Raw genomic sequence first — 25552 nt, forward strand, 5'->3', positions numbered from 1 at the left:
CTTTGTTTGGGAAACAATATTTTAGGAATATTCTTGCAGCAATAACATAGGTTGCCAAATCTTGTCTTTCTGCAAGGAATAAGGTTATCTGCTTTGTGGACATTTATTTGACCTTTTTGTTTATTTTGTACAAGGTAGATATATTCCTGAAGATTGTGAATACTCTTGCTTCCAAGTTGTTTTCATGATAAATGAAAGAGCTTTGTTCCTTTCAGGAGTGAAAACTTACAGTTTGAATCCTGTTTGAAACAGAGCAAAATAATAAGTTTTGAAAAATTAGTCCTGTGTCTAGGGAGCAGTATTGGGATTCAAGGTGAATTCAACCACACGTAATTACATGCTGTGATATTGGGAGAAGACATTTAAGTCTCTTTTAGATGAAAAGGCAGGAGTATTCTGGCTTCATAACTTACCTGAATCAAGGCAATATAGTGTTTCAGGTGAACTTCTCACTGACTAGGTAAGGACTGTATTAGTTTGTCTCCTGTGCATGGTGATCCATTCAGTAATGGTTATTGGGTTGAATTAGTGTCATTTGCTCTTTAAGAAAAGCTAAAGTCACTACATACAAGAACTGTGAAATAAAAAGATATTGCTCAAGGTCACTGGCACAATGACGGTCAACACATTGCAGGGTGTCAGATGTGCCAAGTGTAATATATTGACAGAGCAGGTTGACATTGACAACATCTCTGAATGGGTTTTTGCCTGGGAGTTCATAAAAGATAATTGTGGAGAACAGATGTCAGAAGCACATAGATTTTCTGAGAAAGGAAGAAGAAATGCTAAAGGAAATGAGGATTACGTGAGAACAGGTGATCACAAAATTAGAATGTCTGCAGGCTGACAGCTATAAGAACAGATGGAAACAGCATTCAGACTGCAGTGGAAAGGAAACAGAAAAAATGCAGATGGTCTTAGAGTATAGTGCACATACGATCTTCTGTACTATGCATATGTAGGTGTGAATACAAAAATAAAAGGCAAAAAACAAGCTCTATACATGTGAATAAACCTGCGGATTTAAATGCTATGAACTCAACAGCACTTAAGTCAATGGGCCCAATTCATAGTTGTTTTTCACATTTCAGAGTGGACCTAAAGCATTACTATACTGATTTGGTCCAGATGATGACTTCCAAAAGGGAGAACAATGAAGCAATGAAAAATTCAACACAGTGTCAACATGAGTGAGATTTGCATAATTAGAATTTTGTACAGCATCTAGCTCTATGATAAAAGTTCTCCAGAGCTGAGCAGTTACATTAGAGTGATGAAAAAGTAGATGGGAGAAACAAGGCTGAATGATGTGACTAAGAAGAATGAAGAAGGGAGAGGGTTACCATCTCCTTCATAGTTTTGGTGGTGTGGGTATGAAAAATTCATGGTTTTCACTGAGATTCCTGTACTAGTGAAACTCTGCTATGGAAAGAGAGAGCTGAAATATTTAAGCCATCTAAAAGGCTTTCACTGCTATGACATTCTGATTCTCCCCAAGAAAATCTCCCAGCACAGCTAAGGCAGCAGTTTTGTAACATCAGTAGGCCCTCTAGAATTAAGTGCCTAACTGCCTATGACTCTGTAGGCATAGCGGTCTTCGCAGGATGAGAATAATAGGCTCCTCCTGGTATTACAAAGGCATTCAGAGGTTATGTTCATTAAAAGCTGGAAGGTGGGGGGGATAATATGGTAATGGTAGCTACGTGAGCACTTTTCTTAGACAGATTGTTACCACCTGGGAATTAAGAGGGAAACTCATAATCCTGTGATTTCTCATGGTCTATTTGAGTGAGATTGCAGGTTTCAGTTACAATGCAAGTATTTAAAAAAGCTCATTGTAATTAGCAGGCTCACTAGAAGACTCAGCAGAAAGGTAAGGATTCTTGTTTCTCACTTTTTTTGAACTTTTTCTGCTCTGCTAGAAGCCGATTAAGCTGGAATTCTATGAACAGATTTTGTTTCATTAATCCAGTGTGAAAACGTTATCACAGTAGCTGATTTTATGTCCTATTGGCCATAAAAAGTATTGAAAAAGATGACTTTACAGGTGTCCAGTCATTCCCCACCTACAAAATCAGTTTGCAGCTTATTTTCAAGTGTTTTATTTTGATATTTTCAGACATCTGAATTTTCAAGGTGTAGCAAATAGTAAATGAAGTGTTTTGAAAACAAAGCTGTTACTTGTGTTAATGTTTTCCTTTGACTTTTATGGTATTTAATACTATGGAAACCTTATACATGTTTCTAGATGTCTGTTCTAGATATACACATACTTTTACAGAGGAAATAACATCAGAAACTTGAGAAAAGTGGTTACTCTGTGTGTTAATTTTTTGAATGTGGTTTCTCTTCCACGTGTAGAACACATGGTTAGTCAGTTTCTCTCTAGAGCCCAATATTTATCTTTCTGAAAACTGCAAGAAAATATTCAGGATTGGAAAAACAAAACACCTGTTTCACTTGCAGCTCCAAAAAGAATCAAGGAAATTTGCTGAGCGAGAGGACAGGGTTCACCGACAGTAAAATAAATGATGGCTGCCTGTGGATTAAAGATGAGGTGTAATCTCTCCATGGCATGACACATGGTTTTATGTGTCACGATATGTGAACTTCTCTGAAGTGCATTGCAGGATTTTGATGTTCTTCATGACATGTTAACTATGTGTGTGTTTGTGCATGTGCACATAGCTATAATTCTCTGTATTTCCTCATACTTCAAGCTTTTTAGTGGGGTAATGACAAACTAAAAAACAAAGATCTGATAATCTTGCCACCCTCTCTAGTAAGTCATAGACTTTTTTTTTTTAAATCTTTATTTTTTTAACAAATTTGCTAGATAACATTGTGCATTGCATCAACTTCCTGAACTATGCTTTTTGCTGATGGCTGTCTGGCTTTGAAATAGGGGCTTTGCCCTTAGCGCACCTGTTGCATAAGAATCCTCTGGGTACTTATGTAAGGAAATCTGCCAAAGCTTGTCTGCTGCCTGGCACAAATAAACATGCAGATGTTCCAGATACACCTGCCTGTCTATAATGTGAAATTTTCCATGTTAAAACTCTAGCAAATCCTGTATGATCTGAGCAAAGCCAAGATCTCACTCATTCACACTTGTGTTGAGGCTCCCTACTCCTGAACAAAAGCAAAAATACAAGCCTGTGACAACAATAAACTGATGATGCCTTAGTGAAAGATTCACCATTCCACTAGAAATCTAACTGCCACTGGAGAACTTATCCTCTGTAGAGGTGTCTTTTTTTTTTTTTCCCTCCTCAGTGTTAATTTTAGGATGAAATCCTACGCTTATTTTTCCTCTTGAACATTGCCTATTTTGCCTATTTTGCAAATGGTGTTGCAACCATTAAGGCTTTCAATATGTGCAAAAAAGAGCATTTACATTGCTCTTCTACTCTAAAGTTTGTTCTTCCCCCACCTTGCATCCCTCTATCTTGTGACAGAGATAAAATGTGATGTGTGGGTCGATGGTATTTCAGCCAGTTATTCTTAACTTCAGCACACACATCTTATGTTGTAACAGACAATGTTTTTTTGTTGTCCTGTCCTCAGCACAGGCAAGGGAAAATAACGAGGACACATCTTTGAATGTGCCTGCAATATTCAGGTTAGTAACCTATCAACAGAAACTGTTTAGGCTAGTGTGCTGCCCTCTATTAGGCTGCAGACTGTGATCTTCAGTAGCAGTTTATTTCCTATGATCAAATTGCAGGAGATTCTTTTTTTAGTGACTGCCTCTTTCACATTAAATGTTTCCTTATCAACTTGTTACTCATGGCTAAATCTGCCAACCCCCAGAAGCCATTCATAACTTTGCATTTCAGCGTTAAAATAGTCATCATGAAGGCCTATGTATTCTCTGCTGGATTGAAGACAAATACATCCCAAGTACCCTGTTTTGTGGAGCTTAATGTTACAGTGCTGTGTGACAAGCACACTATTGTTGCATGAATATTACATGAATATGATAGACATAATAGTGCTAACTACAAACATGGAAAACGAGGAAAATTTCAACAAAGTTATTGTGAAGTGAATTTTTTTTTTGGGTGGGGGACCTGCATTAATAAAGCAGTGTTTTATGATTATGTCATTACAGGCAACACCTGAAATTTCAGGACAACTGTGATAGCGGATATCATACTTATTTTAAATTACAATTAATTTTGACTATAGGGTTTACTGTGTCTGTATGGGCAGCTACATGAAGAAACAGTACAGCATCATTTGATCTACAGAAGTCTATTTTCTGCTTCGGAAGCTTTGCTTTGCTATTTCATGTTGTTATTTTATTGTGATATGAAAATGGAGAATGTTATTACAATTAAGCATGTTCCTACCTAAAGAATGGTAACACAACCTGCTTCTATTTATGAAATCAGGGGACACACACACCAGGTGTAGCAAATATTTACAATGCAAGATAGATAATAACAATTTTCTTCCTTTAGTAAGGCAAACTACGTTGAATACCAAATGGGAATTCATCAAACCACTGCAGTTCTGTGCTTTGGTGTGAGTGTGATAAGTGGTAGAAGTTGCAGAGCTAGGCTGTTCAATGTTGTAATCAAATAGTACAATAAATACAGAGGAATGTAATTTACATCTAACATCTTTCCAGATAAACTTGGCAAGTGTAATTCTCACCCCTAGGGAACAGCATTCAGAAAGAGGTTTCTAAAGCATCTAACAGAACATGTATATTCTTGTTTTTATAAACTTGACAATAGCACTGTTTTGCTGTATGATTTCTTTGATATCATGGATTGCTCATGATATTTTTCATTAGCTCAGAATTTGGTGGTTGTTCCTTATCAGATGAGGAAAGAGATGACTTCTCCCCAGAAGACCTGCTCTAAAATAGTGTAAGTGACAAAACTAACTCCTGGACACGAAGCAGAATAGACTTCCTCAGCCTTTGTGAGAAACTTTACTGTCTATTTTTCTAAAAGTATCTTTAAACTAGGTGAAGAATGCAAAGAGGATTTCCAGTGGCTTTTTGAAGGTCATATGTGCTTCTGTTCTCTATTGTATTGTTCAGCATCGTTGCTCTGACTTCTGGTACCTGGCACCTGAATTACGACTACCATCCAAACTTCTTTTGAACAAAGAATTAGTGTAACCATACTCACCAATATAAAATGCTGCTCACTAATGACACAGTCCAATAAAACATTCCCTCCACCTGGCTGCTGACAATCCAGATAAAGAAATCTCTACCCTGAGCCTCCTATAAGCTTTGCTGTCAGTTTGCTGCCTCCATACTCTACCTCCTAGTTTTCTCAGCTTATTTTTCTGTTTGCTGTCCATCCCAGTACTGTGTTTAAAATGAAATAGCTTTTTATATGTTAGGTATAACCTCTATTACATCATCAAATTACTTTATGAATAATATTACATTAATAATTACCCTACAAACTCACATTAAGTCAGGTGAGCAGAGCTGAGTGGGGAGCAGCCTCTAGGAGATGCAAAGGCTAGGATGATAAAGGGTTGGTACCTAGATTAGCCAGCCACATGTGAAATCAATCATTTCACTGTCTTAGCTGTTGTTTGTTATGATTTACTCTCTACTGTCTGATTCCAGCCCACCTCTGTCTGCTCTCATGGCACTCAGAGCTCTGCAGAGAGACTCAAAGTGGACAGTGATGACTGGGATTGGGCTGAAAGGCAAAAAGGATGAAATGGTAGGGAGAGAAACTGCACAGTCTTTAACCTGTGGTGCATCAGTCATTCTACACCATGGAGAATACTAAACATATTGGTGTGTTGATATGCAAATCAATACTTTCAGAGATCACTTTGGGGTGGAGGGGAGTCCCCAGGGACCAAAAAGTAATGTGATTTTATGCAACTACTTGTGTGTCTCTTTGCCTTAGACCAAATGCCTCTGAAGGAACTGGGGAAAGCTTTCTAAAGTAATACAATTTTTTTTTTGGGTAAGCTTTAGATGAGAAATGCTTTCTAAAACTACCCTAACTGAGGGGAAAAAAACTCTGTGCCCAGCATGCTCTAAGACAGGCAGTTTAATTAGACCTATTTAATATTGTTGAGATTCTCAGGTGGATGATGAGTATTGCACCATGGTATGGGTTTTTTACCATCTTGTTTATCAATGGTAATTCAATTACTATTAGAGTTCGTTAGAAAAATAATGAAAACAAAACAGAAAAATAAAATACATTCTGTGAAAAGATGATTAAAAATCAAGTGAAATATCAACCAGATCTTTTTGTGATACTTGTTCACTTAATTATATTATTCAGTTTCTTGAAATTGTTTGCAAATTTATTTCTCTTTTCAAGGATATTCACAAAAGTGTAGGGGAGTGAAATAAACACAGTCCAAGTATTTATATCAAGGAAGAGGTGAATATATATTATACATATTTTGTATATAATGATACATATTGTAATGTACATTACAAATATCAGTCTTTCTAAAATATTGAGCCTTTACCTAAGCTCCAGTGATGTAGGAAGGAAGTTACACAGCTCCAGTGCTAGAGGGAGGGTACCTTTTTTTTTCTTAATGTATCAAAATGGCTAAAGAATGTGGCTTATTATTGAAGAAGGGTAGTCTGTGATGCTATTTTAATCATATAGATAGAGGTGCACAGCTATTTAAATACCAACAATTATATAAATTTAAATTATTATGACTGCCTTTCCAATTATTGTAAATTTTGGGTTTAGTTCCTTAATTTGTCTGCTAAAACATGCATGTAGATTTTTGGGGACCAAAAATAAAAATCACTTTTTAGTGTTTTTTTTTTAACTGATAGTTGTAAAAGTTTCTACAGATTAAGATACAAGGCATGACACTAGGCTGAATTATTCTAGATAAAGATTATGCAAAACTTTTCTCATTTTTAGTTTGTTTTATTCAGGGGAAAAGCTGTGTAAGCCTACAGAAATTACGTATGATGTTTGTAGGTATTTACAGTCTGTTTTCCAATACCACTGGATTCATTAAAAAATAAATAAAAATTCACCCTAAATTCATAAATAAGACTTTCAAGAAGAAAATTAGTTCGTTGATGTCAGTCTGAGCCTGCAGCTTTTTCTGGGTGGAAAAAAAAAGTCAAATTTTCTGTGGCCTTGGTCTTTTTGCTGGCAATCAGTCCTCTCTTCCATTCTTTCTGCCCAAAAATGGGAAAAGAAGAGTGAATTTTGGTAATGAATATTACAAAATATTCAGCAAATTACACTTTTTTTTTCCAGACTGATTTTTTCAGTGGAAGACTTCCAGTTCATTTCTTTCTAACTGTAAATAACAGAAGACTTGTCCCAAACTGCCATGTAAACTCAAATACACTGTAAAATGAGAATGTAGTCTTTCTATGGATTTTCAAAGAAAAAAACGCACCTAATTACATTCTGCTGGCTCCCTAAAAGTTAAAACTTATTCCCAAAGGTTATAAGCATTGGGGTTGTCTTTTCTTCTGTTGACTGGAACTGCCATGCAAGTCACCTTGAGTACATATTTCATCTGTCATTTATGAAATGCTTGATATTGTGTCATGAGAACAAAGTTAATACTATTGTCATAGCCCATAACCGCTTTTCAAGAATAAAATATCTTGAATAAGCGTAAACAAGGGTAATAGCCTCTTGGGGTGTTCTCAGCTGCATTGTGAGTGAAAGCTGTAATGCAATTCCTGTCTACTGTACCTAGTGGTTTCACTTCTTAGTGTGTTTGTGTGAGAGCATGTACTTGAAGTAAAACCTGTGAAATTAAAAAGTATGTTTATGATGGTAGTTAATGCTCCACTGTGCTGATCTTTTAGTCTGGGATCTGTGTTCTAAAATTTCAAACTATTTACTCTTGAAAGACAGAGAATACTGCTAGAGGTGTACTTATAAGCTTATATGCATCTACCTACATTTGTCTTCTTACTGAGAACCGAGTCTCATTTTATTCTACTTATCACCTGTGTAAACCTTAGGCTCACGTGCTTTAATTATGTAGCACAAATACATTTCTGTGAGAGAGATTAATGGAATTTAAAGAAAAGGAACAAACAAAAATGAGTCCCTGTACTGAAAAATATATGCAACATGAATTTTAGGGGTGTGAAGCGTACACAGATTTGTTTGATATCAGTGGCAGCTGAGGTTCCTCAGCATCTCTAAAAATGAAGCAAAAGAACAGTTACCATGGAAATGTTATTTTCGTAAGTGCTAACTTAGGTGGAAGACAGGTCAAGATTAAATGCTTTCAGAAAAAGAAGCAAGGTACTTCTTCCTTTCTGGAATATTTCTCTATAAATCAATTTCAGCTCTAGATTCAGCCTTTTGTGTAGTTTGAGTGGAAAAAACTTCGCATTCACCACAGTTACTCCTTAAATGTTGTCCAGTTAGCTGTCAGCCTGGTCTGGAAGTGCAGCTAGTTTAAAAACAAGCAGTAAATGGTAGATTGTCAAAGAGAAGATATTGTGAAATGAACTAGAAACATATATACTGTAGATGGTGACCTTAAGCTTTGTTTCTAATTACTTGTGGTTTTATATATACAGATAAGCTGTTCGTGTAAAACATCATATTTACATGGACTGTTGTTAATATTTCTCATATATGTGTAAGTTTCTCAGTGTGAAAGATGGGGGAAAAATCTACAGTAGTCTAAAAGCTTGGTATCATAGAATACTTATGTGTCTTACTTTGTTATTTTAGATATATTTGTGCTCCATATTTGTCGCAGATGTGAGGAGAGGGAGTCAGGTGAACCATATAAAAGTATGAAACCTTAGGGATTACCAATGGCTGATGGAGAGCAGATGACAGAATATAGGGTGCGGTATTCCTTTGCACAGATTTCTGAAAATTCATCTCTAGTCTGAAGTCAGTGAGATTGTGATGTTACTGCTTTCTAGCTCTGCTGTGAGCTGTGTCTGCTAGAAGTACTTCCTTTGCTTTCTCTAAACTGGCCCGAGTGTCAAGCTTTACATTAACACTTTGGATTATCATTTATTATTGCCATCCAGTGTTGAATTACAGCCTATGACCAAATTTTAGCTGCTTTGTCAGAAGCGTCCTGTAAGTTACAAAGCTGTTATCACCAATAGTGGGAATATTTCTAGGATTCCAAACTTAGTATACTTAGTCCAATTTCTGTTTGTCTATTTGGATGTTCAGACATTTATTTAATTTTTGTTGAAAAAATGGAAAGCTGTGGTGTGAGTAAGCTTAGATGTAACCTTTCTGATGCTTTCATAGTTTCTTTGGTAGCTAGAATTGAGTTTGGAGAGCTGAGTACCTCAAGCCTTTTCAGTTGACACTGCTGGCAGTGTGGCTTACTTACGGCAGAGCTTCTGAATGAACCAGCATGGTTACTGCTGGTGAAGTGGAGTGTAAGTAAACTGCAGGAACTGTTACCCATTAGGAGGTTTGGGGCTGAACAGAAAGCAGCCCCTAGGGTGAGCATGAAGGGGTGGAGATACCCATACCACTTCTGTACTGCAGGAAGTACAGGGTGGAGTCTACTGTTTCACTGCATTTCTTGATCTAATTTTCTTGCTGAGATAACTTGCTAGCTTGTGGCAGCTTGCAAGTGAACTAGGAAGTCTGTAGGTATGGAAGATGGTGGGGGAGCAAGGGAGTAGAAATCTGGAGAGGGATAAGAGCTGCAGGATTGTCAATAGAAATTCATACGTAAAATAACAGAGAGACCCAGGAGAATTAAATTATACAGGATATACACACCATTTTCATGGAATCAGTTTTCTGGTCTTCAGGCAGCCTGCTTCTGCTATCAGGCAGAACTTGGCAGCTCAGCTTGTAGCAGGCAGGCATGGGTTTCTGCCTGGACTTATTTATATCGAGTGTCTAACCCCACATATTGCAAGGAGCAGGAAGACAAGGAAGTATCCTGCTGCATGCACCTTGTGATGTGTGCTCTTCACCCATAACAAAGAGCTAAAATGTTAGCCTTTATTTGCTGACACACATTGCTTGGCAATGAATACACAGGAATATGCAGATGAACAAATATGATTGCAACAGAACAGCCTATCCAGGCAGATGCTGAGGAAACCACCAGAAACTTGTGCTGCTATTAATTGAGATGGAGTCCCATTCCTCAAACACTCCTTATGCAAGCTCACAAGGTTGTAAAAATCCTTCCCTCCCCCTCTCCAGCTGGCTCACAAACCTGCCACTTCCTTTCTCTCTCTTCTCTTTTCATTAGGCTTTGTTTGTTTCAGGGTTGCTTTGTCATTTATAGGAAATAATGTTTTACAGCGCATCTATCCGTCAGCTCCCTTCACACATAAAGAGGAGTTAACATGACTGAATAAGGATTCTGCTTGCATTTTAAAGAGCACTGGCTTTGAGGGATTCTGCTACTCAAATGCAGCCTATTTTCCTGGTAGAGAGGTTGCAATAATAAGCTTTCTCTCATTAAATATGCATTTTGTGAGGGAGATTCTTTTCTAAATTGGCTTATGGCCAACCAAAATGGAAATAGAACATCTTTCTTAAATCTTTTAACCTGACAAATAAAATGAATCAGCTGTCATTTATAGTGACAAAATAGACTTGACTGTAACAAAGACAGCATGTATTGTATGACACAAAAAGGTTTAAAGTGTCTTTACTTGAGTAAAGTAGGTCAGGACATCATGCTTGACCTGATTATTTGACTTTCAAAAAAAGACAGGATAAACAAAATCGGCAACAGCAGGGGAATGAAACTGGTGAAAGGCACACAGGAGGCATCAGATAATGAGGCATGGGTGTGTGCTAATCCCATTACCTTGGCTCAGCGTCAGACCAGCCCTGGTAGGGACAACTTTCAGTGAGGATTATATAAGCCCTCAGCAGTCAGGTACATATGTTTGCTCCATCTTGCTGGTATTTGGGGTCGTCTTGCAAACAAAGAATTACTGTAAGCCAATCAGGATGTAACAAACAATCTGGATGCAACAAAACATTTCATAAATCCTCTGGAGTAGAGTAAGATTTAATCCTTGGTATTTTAGTAAGATGATAACAAGCTGCTTTAAAAGGCAGTTGCGGTGACTTAGTGGATAGCAGTGCTGGAATTCTGGCATTTGTTCATTGAACCACAGAACAGAATGGTGCACTGGGTTTAGGCCATGGCAACTACAGGCACTGAGAACCTTCAGATTTTTCTGGACTTGTGTTTGCCTGTGTCTTTCCCAGAGAAAGCCCCATGTAAGCTCATGTATGATTTCACAGACTCGTGTGATTAAAAAGTGATTCAGTCTCATGAACTTGATTTGTTTGAGTTGCTGTACTTACATGGATCCTCTTTCTCCTCTTACCAACTACATGAATAAAACATAAACATTTGCCAAAATTTCACGGAGGAGACTTTTTCTAAAACCAACAACAATAAAGAGCTGTGTAACAGACTTGAAGCTTGCATATCAAATTTTTTTTGGTCATTTTTTACATTACAAATTCTTGCTCAGTTTTATTTTGGACAATTGTCTTTTATAAGACCTTATATCTGAGTATATTTTGTATTTCCAAGATGCTTTACAAAGTCAGAGTTATTGGATACGAAAGCAAAAATACAATGTCTTGCTATCAATGGCATCTGTGAAGGTGGAAAAATCTGTGTGCAATGGACTCAAAGGGCAGCATGTACATATAAGGTGGAGAGCATATACAAAAAGAGATCAGAGCCTTGTAGTATATTCTTAATTTGCAAAAATGTTTTTAGCAAAGTTCACCAAAATTAAAATATTTGAATTCATTCTTAAACCAAAATAGCAGGTTTAGGTCCTTCAATTTTCAGTGCCTAGCCATTGAAGGCAGATTGTTGTTATTACCAGCAGACCTGAGACAATTAAAACCTGTGTCTCAATTGACCAGGAAGCCATTTCAGCAGCATTGGCTTGAGGATACCTGGTCTTGGATGGAGTACAAAGGAGCACCCACCTCATCTATTAATGTATTTATGGGAAAACTCAAAACCTGACCATTTGGAGATGAGTTATATCTCCTTGGTTTTCATAGGGTCAGACGTGTTTTATGAATACTTTTACACAAAAAAAACATTTCATTTAGAGAAGCAGATTTGTTGGAGTTTTTTAGCATTTTTTTTATTTCCATATTTAGATATCCCCCCCCCAATGTATTTAGGTTCTTTTAATCTTGTGTTTTACACATGGACAATTAGTAAAGGAATCTTGGGGGGAGGGGGGGTGGCCAGGGGGTGTCACCTCAGGGACTGTGCTCTGTTTGGGACTGCTGGGGAGTGCGGAAGTTCTGAGGCTGTGACTGAACTGCAGGCAGCGTGTGATCCAGTATGCTATCTACTGCTTTGTCATCATTACCTAGTGGGTATTACAGAGAGCCATTTATATCTTCATGAGGGGAAACTAAAATGCATTTTGTGTGAGTGTGTATGGGTTAATGAAAACTTAATTATGGAAAATGGAGAGTGTTTGCAGCCTCCACTGGAGAAAATGAATTAAAAATGACCAGCCAGAGGAGGATATAAAGAAAACAGTAGTATTAAAACGGGGAAAAGGTCTTACTCTTAAAAGAAAAAAAAAGTTACTTTACTGCTGGTAATTACCTTCTGGTAAGATGATAGATCCTGCTCTCAAATCTTAAGACTGGCAGCAAGATCTTATATTCTGCATTTAGCTTCTAATCTCTGACCTAAAGCATTCAGTTTAGCAGGTGTACCAGTGACCCATCATGGTTTAATTTAAGTGTTATTAGAATTACAGCACTGCAATGTGAGGGCATAAATAATGCACGAAAGAGAACAATTACTGCAATTAACCATGGCATGAACCACAGAAAAATCACCCCACAGCAATTTAGAATTCATTAAAGTAACAGAGAAATTACTGAGTTCTCAAAATCTAGTGCTGTACCGCTACAGAGGAGAAGAAACCCTGATAGAATGTGAGAAATGAGATAAAAAAGAATCTTTGTGTGACCAGAGAGAGAGGCATAAAAAAATAAAGAAGGCATTTGGCAAGAATAAAGTTAAAAGTATATGAAAAATGTAATAATATTTTCTGAGCCTTGAATAGAGTAAGTAATAAGGTGTAGATTCTAAATTAGAGACCTCTTGATCCAAAGGTGAGAATACATAAGACAAATGTAATAGGTGATTGTGAATGAGTCTGACATTTCTGGTGACTTGTGATGCAGTAAAAGTAAACTCTATCGGGAAAGAACAGACCTTATGAGAAAAAGAATTGCACGTTAATGGAGAGAGGTTCAGCCAAAGCAAGAAATCCTACAGGCTACCTGTAGGTTTGCTGCTTTGCTTTTTAACTTTTTCCTCTGTCACAAGACAACTTTCGAGTTGTAATAAGCTGTTCCAGTGAATACACCAGGAGAACTCAGTCCAACCAGTTAATATCCTGCGGAAACACATTAAATATTACATGAGACAGTGAGAAAACCACAGTGTAGAATGTATATTTAATAATGAGGAAAGAAATATAGGGACAGATATTTATCCCCTTATATTAGGAATAAGGGTAGGAAGGACACACAACCAGACTATGTGTGTGGTAGGGAGCAGCAGGGGCAGAACTGTGGAATGCACAGCAGCAGAGGCTGACGTGTTGGCTTTGCGTGGTAACTGCTGCTGGACTGGGAGGCTGCTGTTACTCCTTTCCTGCAATGCCACTGCTCAGTGCTGCCACACTGTTCTTCTGCTTCTGGAGTAACTGGTGGGACCTCAGACTCTCCGGACAAATGTCTGTTTGGCCAGACTCTTCACTTCTTTAACAGCTGAAAAAGAAAAGATATACTTGTAGAGTTTAGTAAGTTTTAATGAAATAAAGTGAGCTAGACTTTAGTACATAATTTAATAATATCTTGAAAAAATAACAGAGCTGAAAAACAGAAGTCAAAGAGGCATCATTTCAGTGAGGCTACTCGTGTGCTAGAAGGCCTGTATATATTTAAGTGCTTTTATGGGTTGAGGTGTAAAACCAATAAGCTTTATTGCCTCTTCAAATAATGCTATTAAGGTCAGACTGCCATAAGTTACGCAAGATTCTTTCCCTGATGATGTTTTCTCCCTTCTTTTCTCTATTACATTCTTGGCATCTCATCTCCCTCTGGGCCTTCCTTTAATTTTTCTCTTACTAAGGTCATTGAGGCTGACAATTCTTTTATTATGAATCTCACAATTATGGGCTGTTTTTCTTAACTCTTCAGGTCCCAGAGCAATGAAATGACTTGAGAACCCTACTTTCCATTAAAAAAAAAAAAGTTTTTTTGCCTTGAAGATTTCAGAATTAATTTTGAAATTGTAAAGTTAAAACTTGGTAACTGTTCAAAATAAAAAGGGTGAGGAGGGGTAGGTGCATCGATGCATCTTTTTTTTTCTTTGTTTTGTTGTTAAAACATTTTAAACCAATAGCATGATATATTCCTCTTTATTTTATTCTTTTAGTGGTAAAACAGCATTATTATTTTTTTAAGTATGTTTTCTATGTGGATGGTTCATGGAACAGATCTGTAGTGTTTTTTTTTTAGTGAAGTACATTTTTAATAAAGTACATGAGCAACCATGGCCATCTCTACAGTTTAATTTAGACATAGTCTGTATTTAATGTTTGATGAATGCATCATGTATTGGGGTCTCTGAGAAATCTTCTGGATGTAGATTTTCAGAGAGGCATCTTCCTGTCTATGTACAGTCATTCATATTTGCTTTAATGAAAAGCTTTATTCCCGAATTTGGATTTCTTCTGGGTCCGCAGCAATGAAGGTCATCTCTTGACATCTGCTTCTTGCCAGAGGAACACTATTTGAGCTAGATTGCCTTACAACCTTGTGCAGTAACAGTATTCCTTCAACCCTCACATTTGGAATTTGGTAGGAAGCACTCCTTATTTCTAAGTTCCTTGAAAAAATTTTGTAATACATTTATTGCAGTAGTGTATGCCTATCCCAGCCTTTAGGGGATTTACTGCCACTACAGAGACAGAAACCCCAGTTTGTTAGCTTTACCTACATTCACCTTGCTTAATAATAAAACACAGCAACTCAGGAGAAGTAAAACATAGTATGTGTAAGCCTCAGCTTTTGAGTAATCCTGGCCTAAGCTTCACAAGTATATGCCTATCTGTCTAGTTTCTCTTGTTCAAAATCTGTAAGCCAGTAGAGCTGAAGGTTCAAAGTAAATAGCAATACATTCTCCATTCTCTGGTCTGACTAGCTGGCATACCAAACTATAAGTGCTTGCATCTTTTTAGATTACCTTCTGTAGTACAAATACAGATATTTATGATGACTCATCTACATAAAGATCTTGGACAGTTAAATTTCATTTCCCTGCCCTGTTTTTTGCTTAGTTAGGAGATGGTGAACGCCACAAATAACTCTGCTTGGTGACATTGGTCTTGAAAATATAAGGATCATTTCTCCCGTGTCTTTAGTCCAGTTTCCAACCAGCATCTCCCATACAGTCTTAGGGCTACTAAAATATTTATATGAATTTTTATTCAGGATAAAATAAAACCTTTCTCAAACAGACCACTGACAGTTTGCTCCATTTATTTAAAGAGGCTAGCTGTGTCCTGAAGCACCTGCAGGCTCTGTCTTCAACTCTATCAATAAGCCTCCATCAGATGTGTGTAACATTGGTGACCATGTATTGGGTGTTATAAATACAGGCAAGGAGGCTCTCAGTGAACGTGTCTTCTGTATGTCACTGGGCCACATGAGAATGCCTTCTGTGGATAGCTATATGTGCAAAATTCTCAGCACAAGGATTCATGCAAGGTGGTATGAATTCCTCTACAGATGAACTTGTCTTGCTAAACATGGTATCAGTTTAAAAAGATACCTTTTAATTCCTGCACAATTAGGTCCTGTTTAACTCAAGAATTTGACAATATCTGCTGTATGTAGTGAATACAATTGGAAAATATGCCGTTTGAAAGAAAGGTTTTAGATTGCTACCAAATTTTTTCAAATCTTGATATCAAACTCTTTTAAATGGATCCTATTTTATATTATACTGCTGAAGAGGGCCTGTAGCCACCAGTTTGATTATAAATTAGCCTTTCAAAAATTATTTTAAAATTTGAAATCGTTAGATGATTTACTGTCTTTTGCAGTTTGTTGCAGTAATTACAATATATTTTATATCACTCAGGAGATTTTCTTTAGAGAGCTAATCATATTTCTGTGCCTTCTATTGGCACGTATAAGAAATGCACCAGAAGAAACTGCCTAGGTCATAAACCACCAACTGTTCAAGATTGGCTCTGGGAAGCACCGCAATAAATGCTAATTCATGGGGACATAGACTTACACAAAAAAAAAAAAAAAACACCACCCCAAAACCCCATCCCACAACCTAATGTATGCTGTTTCCAACATGAGAAATTGACAATCTACAATGTTGTCCTGGAATACAATTAAAGCTAGCCAGTGTAGCTCAAATAACAGATGCTTACCCTAACCCACTAGGGAATGACAAACCAGGAATTTAAAATCTCTGTATTCTGACAGATTGTTCTGCAAATAACTGTATTAAGAGATATAGAATTCTGAATAATTGAATGGCAGAGTGGCAGTAAGCTGGTCTTACATGTCTCCTAGCTTTCTGCTGGCAAACACAATCTTCATTTGATAAGTCATATAACCACCTTAGCATGGCGCTGAGCTTGTTAATGTCTTCTAACCTTGGCTCTATGGCTTTCAGATGGCTCCAAGCAGACCAAACCTTCTTGCATCTCTGCATGGAATTTCACATTAGTTATAGGCTGTTATGAAGGAGACCTCATGAGAAGCAGATACAAACTATATTATGAATATTCTCTATGCAGAGTATCTCTCGCCATTGGAGATTGAAATTAATTTTGTGATGTACTCTGGCTTTCAGTGCCATATCCATACTTCATCCTGTTTTAGGTGCATTTCCTCATTGTTTTCTTTTTAGTTATGGCATTGCTGTTTGTGGAGGTGATGACTGGAAACAGAAAGGAGTCTGCTGTATAATATGCTGTGGCTATAAGGGGTGGGCAGCACTATTGCTGAAAAGGCAAAAGTAGGGATTAAATTTGATGCAGTTAACTGAAGGCAGGCAGAGAGAGCACCACAGAGAGAGAGGATGGGCTGGGGGACTTGTGAAAGGAGCCAGTCAGCAAATATCAGAGACCTCACAGAATCTGTCTGTAGGAAATACTGGATGGTGCCATCAGTCTCCTACATTCTTTACCTGGTTACTCCATCCAGGTTCCTTGAACAGAACCTGTGTGAAAGAACGGTGAGGCAGTGTGAGTAGCATGCTATACTAGAGGTGTAACTGCTGGTGTTTGGGAACAGGCCTCCTGGTGCATGTAGTTAGCACCAGCCTCAGCAGCTTCCTTCCATTCTTGCACTCTGCAGTTCTCTAAACCAAACCCCTGTGCAAGAGCAAGCAGACCCCTGCTAGGGGGGGAAGCCCTACAGCCACAATGGCTACTGCCCGTAACTTGCAATTATCAGGAGGCTAATGTATCCTGGTAGAAATGCTTGTGCAGTAGTTTCCAACAGTGTATCTGCAAACAATACTGACATTGCTGCTTTTCCATGTGAAAAAGTTTAATATTGATTATCAGAGTAAATGTGCACAGGAAATGATATGGTCAGCTGACTATAACATGTATTTTGGATTTGTTGCATCAATATTACCTGCATATGTGAAAAAACAGCAATGTAGAAAAAAAGCATTGATTCTCAATATTTAGACTACATTAAATGCAATATATATATTTTTTTTCTATTACTGTTATTTGGACAACGAAAAATATAGCAACAAGCTCTATTTCAGTGTGGTGGACTTTCTTACCTATTTTTTCTCCCTGTCCTCTCACCAGGAATGCACTATTAAGTCTTAGAAAAGTCATGTAACTGCAGTTTTCCTGTCTATAAAACAAGCAATGCTATTTTTAAATTAGTTAAAAAATATAACCTCATTTGAAGTCCGTGTATTAAAATTTCTAAAATTTTATCACCATCTTTACCTTCTCAAGGAACACTTGATTAGATGTCTTAGTCATAGAATTACCAAATCAAGAATAATATACTAATCTGGTTCAAAGGGGAGTAAAACTATTTCAATTCACTATAGGTGACAGAAATGGTGCTACAAGAATCTTGATAGCAATAAAGAACACTTTAGCTGCTAAATTATCACAGGATAATTTGTTAGTAGAGATGGATGAATAACGGATTCCTCAGTTGAATGGCTGAACTGGAAAATCATGGAAAATCTTGAGAATAGCATGTATGTGTGGTTAAACAAAACCTGTCCCTTAACATCAACTTTTTTTTTTCTCCACATCCATTGTTTTAGTGTGAATTAACATCCTACAATTCAGGTCAGTTGTAAACGAACCCTTTGTTTCAAGATGAAAATTCTAAAGGCTTCATTTAAAACCTACCAAAACTGAATGTGTCAGTGTTTTTTTTTTTTTTTTTTAAATAAAAATAAAAATTATTGAGTCAAGTTTGACTGAAGTCCCTGAAAATCTTTGGCTCCTTTCCAAAGTTTTTTAAACAAATTTAGATTTTCTTACAATAACAATAACTATCTCCTGGCACTTCACTGACTTTCAGCTGCAGTTTCCACTACAGTCACAAGATGCTGTGAAACGCTGCCGTTGTGTGCACTTAAAATTTGGAGGCTATAAATCCTCAGGGCATAGGACAATCTTTTCACTTCTGTGTTTTTTTCCTTTTTTTTCTTTTCCTTTGCATGTCTGTGGCATTACATATATAATTAAGGACTCAAATAATTATCTTAACGTATTTTCTTTCTTTTTCCACACCCTCTGGAGTCCCATTTGCTGAAATATAATTAACAGCTAGCTAATTTTGGCAGAACATTTTCATTTTGAATTGTAAATGATGGTAACCCAGGATTCAGGGAGCTGTTTTGCTTGCAAACCCCCTTAGTGTAGGATAGACTGTAGAATGAAATTTTACTGGTTGCTTTTAAGAATAAGGCCAACTGAATATAAAGTGTGTTGAAAATAGGACTGCTTGAGAATTTTGAATGTTATTGATTTATGAATTTTAACCAAGAGACTGCATGCAATACAAGACATTCAGCAAATATAAACTCTTCCCTTTCTCTTGTTCAAAGTTTTCTGTGGCAAATATGCAACATAATATTCTCTGAGGGCAGACTCTGAAAGCATAACAAAGCAACTGTCCCTTTAGGCTTAATTATGCTAATTTCCTTGTTTTAGTCAGCTTCTCAGCTCTTTTCCTCTCAGTTCTCTTACGAGGCTCTGGTTGCTTCACTTACCACCGGCTCCACTGCCTTGTAGTGGGTGTGATGTCTGCTGTAGAAAGCAAAGGCTGTGTGGCAGTCATCTTTTAGCCTGTCCCCTCACTTTTCTGTTGTGGCATCTTTGTGTCTCTCTTGATACAACAGTAGGCAGTTTAAATGTTATGTCAAATGGCCATTAAATTGTAAAATCCTCACATTTTTGTTTTGCTTACTGTCCAGACATGACATAGGGTTTAGTCTGTAATCATAGCTGTTTTATCACTTAACACCTAATGTTTATACCATTGCAGTTGCTTTTAATGTTGTATGTATGTATTTGAGACTGAATGAAATATTTAGGATTGTTTCTCAAAAGTATGAGTGATAAGAGTTTTAATAAAGGGCAACTTGTTGAGGTGTACATACTTTAATAATGGGCACCTAGTCTGGGTAGTGCTAAATAATAACAGCTACGTAGTTTTTTAGGTATTCTTTATGAAGTATCCCGCTGTAAACAGCATGTGTTCTCTCTCTAGCTCTTCTGTATTTATTTGAATGTCATTTTAGGATATACTCTGGATATAATATTCTCAGGGTACAGCCTCGCCAACATCCCATTCCTTTGCCACCGTGACAGCGATTATGTTAGAATTCCATGTGAGCTCACCAATGGAAAAAAGATTGCTCACAGCCTTTTGCAAGGGGATGGTGAGGTGCAAAACAGTCTTGAGGGAGAGAGTTGCTGTTTGTCAATAAACTAAATCGATGATCTAAATAAGCCAGCAAAATCTGGGCATCGTGTCTGTTAAGTCTGATATTACAAGAACTGCTTATTATGGCAACAAGTAATTATGTTCCTGCAGGGATGGTAACAGTGTAAAAACTGCTTTCCTATTGTTGTGCACTTGCATTTCATTACCACAGTAGTGTGGGAAAGCACTATCAAGTGATTACACAGCGAAGTTAACATGGGCTTAATCTCTTTCATAAATTACCATGGAAAAGAGACATCTTTTATGCATAACTATGACAAATATCCCTCTCCTAGTGTGAAATGACATGTTTCAAGTGCAACATGGCATTCCAAAGCTCTGACATTCAGAAGGCGTAAAGGGAAAAAGAAAAAAAAAAAAAGAAAAAAGAAAAAAAGGCAGGATTCAGTGATTTTAAAGTAATTCTAGCCAAGGTGTCTGAATGCCGACTTAGAAATTATTTGCATTAGTTGTCATTAGGAGCACTTTTGTGTGTCTGGCTCTTTGTGATATTTCTAGATCTTGCAATTATATCTTTGGTTTCAGGTTGCTATGGCTGCCATAGATTCATTTTGACATGAAAATGTACAGAAAACACTTGCTATTTCACAGACGGGTAGGAAACAGTTTAATTGTATGTTGCACAAGTAGGTGTTTACCTACTTAACTCAACAATTGTCCAGGAAAAATAGATGCAAAAAATATCTTAGTCATTTACTTAAATGAGATACTACAGGAAGGAAGAACAAAACTTAATTACAAAGACTGCTACCAAATCTTAAATATTTATTCTCACTAAGTATTACGGTGTTTGCCTGTGGCTCCTTTGTATAGGAGACATCTGTCCTGTACAAAAAATAAAAAAGGGGGAGGGGGGAGTTAGAAAGTATTGCATGGAGGGTAAAATTAATATTATGGACAATGTTATTGGTGAAATGGAAGTAAACAGCTCTTGCAGTCACTTCTGGAAAGGCAGGCTATCCATGCCCAGTTATCGCTCCTTTTGCTTTTAATCTTTATCAGGTACAGATTTTGGGAAAGTGATCTAGGATTTTGCTTCATAGTGCCATGGGGAACTTCCATCACTTGCTGATGCTCTCCATCCCCTCCACACCCTGTGCCAGGCCAGCTCTGTCTAGGAGATGAAGCCCTGGAGCAGCAAGAGGCTGAGAAGGCTGCCGGCCGCAGGAGCTGTGCTGCAGCCCCCTCTGCCCTCAGCCCTGACGGGGCCCGGCTCAGGGCGTGAGGCCTGGCAGAGGAGCTGCTGGGGCTGCTTTCATTGGGGTTTGGCGGGTTGCTTTCCCTTCCTTTTTACTGAAGCAGTTGCACTGAAGCTTTCTCCTTTTCTGGGGAGTCCCTCAGTGAATGGTGCTAGTGTCTGGCTCTAGATTTTTTCTAGTGTAGAAGTGGAGAATTTTCCTGCTTCTTTCCCTCTTGTTCCCCTCCACTTCCAGGGGAAAGACAATGTGCTCTGAGAAACTTTTATCAACAGTTATGTACCCCAAGGACTGGAAGCACAATATACTTAAAGCCTTGGAAATGGAAAGAAAAATTGGTGATGTGGTATATATATGATTTTTTTATGACTTTTTTCCCCCCACTGATTTATAAAACCTCAAAATGATCATTACAGATGAAGAAAGCAAGTCTAGATAATAAACTAGTGGCCACCTAACTCAGAACGAGCAGGTTTTACTTCTGAAACATGAACTTTAAAAGGGGGAGTGGGAGAGGGGAGTCTAGTGACAAGAAAATTCTATTGCTGATTCTTCCTTGACTCAGCATCTACCTCGCTTTACCCTTCTGTTAGCCCCAGAGCGTGCTAACAAATACTCTGGGTGTGAACATGGCTGAAAACTGCTGGGGTAAATGCAATGCTGTTGTCAGAACAAACTGGGCAGTGATACCTCAACATGCTGATTTTTTTTCTAATGTGGTGCTGAACAATATATATTTATACAGAAACTCATCTGTCTAGTTTGCTGTTAAGCTCTAAGTTCTTGTAGTTGCTCACAACAAACAGTATGTGGACATGCTAACATTTTGTAATGGAGACCAGGCTTTCTGTAAATGAAATACTTTTTACCTTTGGGAGATGTTGTAAAACTTAACCATTTGGCAATTATAAAATGCTTTATATTCTTCAGATGAAATGTGTTATGTAAGTGTATATTAGTATTATTGATGAGCCTAAGCTGCAAGTTTGAATGCAAATGAAAACTTTTCAAGATAAGAAATACCTATTATTCATCATGAAGGATGATGGAAAAATTAAATACCTTTCATAGAAGGTGGCATAAGTATGAAGCTTAGATGTGAGCTGAATCAAGCACAATGGTTGAGTCAACTCAAGCCTATTGTTACCATGACACAGATGTGGACCGAAAAAAGCAGGAAGAGAAAATACACAATGAAATGGGACAGAGCAGCAAGGAAACTCATGTCACAGTGTTCTCATGCCTCTGTTGCATCCTTATTTACTGGTGGTATTAGAGATGAGCAAGTATGTATAAGGGAGAGATTATAAAATGGCAGCCTGCAGCAACGGAGTCACACCTTATAAGTGAAAGTGTTGACCAGGGAAGGCGTATAAATAGCTTGGAGACTTTTTTAAAGCTCAGAAAATCTCCTTCTCTTACTGAATGGCTGGTGTCATTAGACCACCAAATACAAAGCCCTGTGCTTGCAGGTGATTTTTTTCAATACCTGCACACAGTCAGTGTATTGACTGTCTAATTTTTCCTGGATTTTGAGGAGTGTGGATGTTCCTTCTTGAGTCTGAAAGCCATCTGAAGGCATTTTGGCTGCTTGCAAGACTATTGACAGCTCTACCTTAAAAATCTTTCAGTCTTGCCAGCAAGTGTGTATTAGCTACACTTTAATATGTTGATTTCTTTTGTTCTGCATCATTTTCCTTATTATATATCTTTAATAAAGCCAGTAAGGAACAGGCTTGTTTTTAAAGAGACAACTGATATTTAATTATATGGACAGTTAAAAAAAAAATCCATTTGTCTAGTTCATGTCTTTTTGCATTTGTCACTTTTAACTTTTTTGTTAATTAAATTTCTCTTGCTTTTTTAGTCATTTTTAAAGAATAATTTGGTTGGATTCTTCTGTTGAATAGTCTAAAATACATACTAAACAGTCGAAAATACATACTGCATTTTAGAGCCCTATGCACTGCAAAAGTTGTTGCTTTCCATGATTCTTTTCATAGCTTTGAGAGGTGATTTTGGAAAGATTTGTATGAGGATGGGAAGAGAAGATCAGTGTAAAAAGAGCATGGCTTTCCACCAGAGAGAGCAGATTACTCATTTCCTTAGCTGTTGCAGTTAATCTGCTGTTTCTGCTGAAGGAGTGAATGAACTGGTTAACAGTAAAGTAGATGTAGAAAAGGCAAATCCATGAAGATTGTAAACTGCATGTATATTATTTGGGTAGGATTAATCTGAATGAGTATTCCAACAGAGGTGCATGCATGCCCAAGAGTCCCCCCAGGTAGCCCATGTAATCAGTGATGCTGTTCATATGATCAGAAGTCGATGTCTGTTTTTAGGTGAGTTAAGACTGCATTTGTGGCACCTTCATATTGCCTAGATTGCAGTATAAGGGAGACTAGCTTCGATTCAGGCTCCAAAAGTTAAATAAAAAGATCTCTGTACACATTTCTCTAACAAGCACCTATGATTGGTTTCTCTCAATCAGCAGATTGGTAGTTATCTAAGCTGCATCATGGGAAACTGCTGCTCCCCTCCTCCATTTTCCCAGCACCTTCTTCTCCAGTCCATGAAATCTGAATGTAAGGCAAACCATGGAATGAAGTTCCAGCTTTTCTGATTTATGGTTTGGTGCTGTGAAGTGCTCTGGATTCTGCTTTCAGCCAAATGCAGCATATGCACAACTTCAGTTGTGTGAGAAGTAAAGCTTCAGTCAGTCAGTCTAATGCTGGCTAACCTGGTGTGTGTAGCTTCAAACCAGACCTCAGCCTTTCTGTGTTTGGGGACAGATGCAGTCCAGGTGTCTACTCTGAATCTGATCCTAGTGTAGTGCGAGTATGATGACTCAGCTGCTAAGTGCTCCTAACATGGTAATCTCATTTCTTGCCATAAATTGGGAGCACTGAAGTCTATATTTAAATGGAATAATACTTCCACTAGAAACAATGCAATTCGCAAAGATTTGACATTGTAAAATCTGACAGAACCTCTCATTTATTGAAGAGGGGGGGAAGCTGGATGTGGAAGAGGGTACAGTTCAAATGCCTTAGCTTGATTTTAGAAGGAAATATCTAAAGAAGATATAATGAAATGTATAGTATTCTCTTCTATCTTTCACGTTTGGGTCTCACATTGCAATATAGCTATACTGTATGTCTTTATGAGAATTTGTCTTTTGACATTTAGGCCTGTACTTTGACAGCATTAGGAGTATTAAAAGCAAAACTAAGATGAACCAGGGCTTCAGGAAAGCCAGTTTAGACATAAAGAATTATCTTCTTGACCTCATCACAGTCTACAACTTCCTCGTAAGGGGGTGTCGAGAGGCAGGAGACCTTTTCTCCATTAACACCAGTGACAGGACCCGCGGGAATGGGGTTAAGCTGAGGCAGGGGAAATTTAGGCTCGACATCAGGAGGGGGTTCTTCACAGAGAGGGTGGTTGCACACTGGAACAGGCTCCCCAGGGAAGTGGTCACTGCACCGAGCCTGTCTGAATTTAAGAAGAGATTGGACTGTGCACTTAGTCACATGGTCTGAACTTTTGGGTAGACCTGTGCGGTATCAAGAGTTGGACTTGATGATCCTTAAGGGTCCCTTCCAACTCAGGATATTCTATGATTCTATGATTCTATGATTCTATGATTCTTTAGTCTTATGAAAATTCGCATCAACTAAGAAAAATTTAAAATGGGGCTGCGTCAATGCTGCTGCTGAGTTAGACTCTGTTTTGAGAATCCAAAATAGAGAAAACTTAGTTTGGTGGTACTGAACATGAAAGAACAGAATAATTCTTAACAGAGAAATTTTCTCCTGCAAGGGAAAAAACAAACGCAAATACAAAAAAAATTACAAAAAGTTATGAATGGAAGCATTATGCAGACATTTCTTAATCACTATGTTTATGCAGGACTGCTTGAAGTGTATGAATCATACGCAAATGAGCTAGCATCCAGGCTGTTTTCTTGTTAGAACCATCCTCCTAAAAGCGGCGTGTCTCTCAGCATGGAAATATTATCTTTTTTTTTCTTTTTTCTTCCCCCAAATACTTCTCCCCTCATCTAGCAGCTGTTTTGAGCAAATGGCTCTCAGTCTATTCAGATGGGTGTTTATACGCTGCCAATACATGAGGCAGATTTTGCCCTGTTTCTCATCACTAGAGTTGAGTGAATGGACAAGATAGAGCTGTGGTTCTCCATCCCTGGGAGACAAACTTGGCAATAATTAGCACTTTTCCTGAGCAACCCTAATTTCTGACATTAGCATCAAACATTTAGCTGATCCTTAGCCAAGAGGAAAAGAGCAGGGCTCGCAGCATATATTCCTATCTTATCTCAGCATTCCC

General features: G+C 37.7%; 1 protein-coding gene and 1 long non-coding RNA gene across 2 annotated transcripts in view; both read left to right on the forward strand.

Moving 5' to 3' along the window:
* The window catches only part of LOC310902391 (uncharacterized protein), a 495211-nt gene that overhangs the window by 68883 nt on the left and 400776 nt on the right, over positions 1-25552 (forward strand). The window lies entirely within an intron of this gene.
* Positions 4541-22399, forward strand: LOC310902401. Its single transcript, XR_014586702.1, has 3 exons — positions 4541-4880; positions 20535-20604; positions 21012-22399. It is a non-coding gene; the product is annotated as an uncharacterized lncRNA (long non-coding RNA).

Source organism: Anser anser, assembly GCF_964211835.1.
Source record: "Anser anser genome assembly, chromosome: 7".
In the NCBI taxonomy this organism is placed as follows: Eukaryota; Metazoa; Chordata; class Aves; order Anseriformes; family Anatidae; genus Anser; species Anser anser.